The sequence below is a fragment of the Cydia splendana genome, chromosome 10 (genome assembly GCF_910591565.1).
Source record: "Cydia splendana chromosome 10, ilCydSple1.2, whole genome shotgun sequence".
Lineage (NCBI taxonomy): Eukaryota > Metazoa > Arthropoda > Insecta > Lepidoptera > Tortricidae > Cydia > Cydia splendana.
Genome location: NC_085969.1, coordinates 19,675,880 through 19,677,797, shown reverse-complemented (window position 1 = coordinate 19,677,797; position 1,918 = coordinate 19,675,880).

The following is a 1,918-nucleotide window of genomic DNA, read 5'->3' as shown; positions in this document are numbered from 1 at the left end:
TTATTAATTAATTATTATAATTTTAACACAGTATTTTACAATTTCACACTTAAACTTAACCGTATTTCTCATAAAATTTAAACCGAAATTGAACACAGAAATAAAATAAAGACCCAACCGTTATATTTCTGAATTGTCTCAGTAAAGTCTCTGCGCTTTATCATGGGCAATAATTAGGACTTGGTAAATGTCCTTTGTGTTGGACAATTTTGTCATGTTTAATTTCATGGTGCCTCCCGCGTCTTTACCAATTAAGTTGGCTGTGAAGCGTTGGGTTTAATAAGAGTGGTTACAACTTTATTTCTGGTTTAAAAACACCTATGTATTTAAGTGCATTAAATCTCGCGATTTAACGTGGCAACGTGGCGAACGTAAAGGTATCGTTCGGATTCAAATTACACCAATATTACCTGCTGCAGTAATGCGGCAGGACATTGCTGCCGCAAATGTTAAAAATACGGGCAGTAGCATCGATGTTGACACACGATCGATTTTGATAAAAAATACTCTTTTGACGCTTCCTGTAGCAATGCAGTCGGCAGCAATGTTGCGCCGCATTAATTATAAACTAATCGTAAAAACTTAAGTCATAAATGTTTTCAATTATCAGGGTAATAATTAAATATGACACCAAACGGTAACGGTACAAAATAAAACACCAAACCATAAACATTATCTAAATTTTAGCTGAAGGTAAGTCTTGTCTGAATGAGGGAGTTAAAAATCTAAACATACAATACATTTATAAAAAAAAAATCTTCGAAATTAAACTTTCGTGAGACATATTTTAAACTGTTTAGATGACAACGGTTTCACTCATTTGAATTTTTAGTCGCTATTGGCGATATGTTTTGTGCCCGTCGGGGGTCCTTCCTCAGCGACTAAAAACCGTTGACCCATGATAAAAAGGATTGTGATTATTCCACCGAAAAAGGCACAGCTTTTCAGTTACGATGATGATAAAAAAAACAATAAAAAATGGGTGTTGTAACATCTCTACAAATATATTCGTACCTACGTGTAAAAGCCAGAAATTACCCGCGATAACAGGGCTCCGTCGCTGCGCAAAAAACCGCCGACAAATCGAATAAAGGGAATTAGGCTGACACTGCACAAGAGACTGTCAGTCTGTCAGTTTTTTCTAAGCGTGAAGAGCTGGCACTAAACAGAGACTTCAGTACCCGTACCATGAGTCACTGACAGTGTCAAAACTGAGATCTACGCTAACGTTTACGTAATTTACTTTCTATATAGGTACCTACAGTCATCTCGCTCGCATTAATATGCGAGTACGAGCATGATTTATAGAAATATACGTTCTCTTTATGTCAGTGCCAAACTGGTGGTAGCCACACTGTTGTCAGTTTTGGAGTTTATTGGAGTTTACTCTTTAAGAATCGATTTTCATATAAGCCCGGGGTATGAAAATTTATGAGTTAAGTTTTTCATACTTTAACTTCTTTTAAAAGTAAGTAAATATGTATTATTGTAAAAAGGAAAATATGAAAAGGTAAAACAGACGGTCTTTTTGCTAAATAGCGATCTCTTCCCGACAACCACGCCGAAACTTTGAAAATCGATGGTATTTGCTTTACTCGTAGAAACGTGAGATATTAAAATTGGAACAAATACAAGCTTAATTGTATAAAAAATAATTCTGCTTTAGGTGTATCTCTGTATCTTATTTGACCATTGAGATGAGGTCATTTTGTGACACTTTATTGTCACTATGTTATTTTTATATTATGTCTATTTTCTGCGTGTTTACGAATAAAAAACATTCTATTATATTCTGTTCATTTATGACAAAGATAATAAATATTTTGATCAACCTATTTTGATCAAACTTTTAAAATACTCCTACGCTTGGAATTTCGTTTCACAAACTATGAAAGTATATTTAAATACGATTTAAATA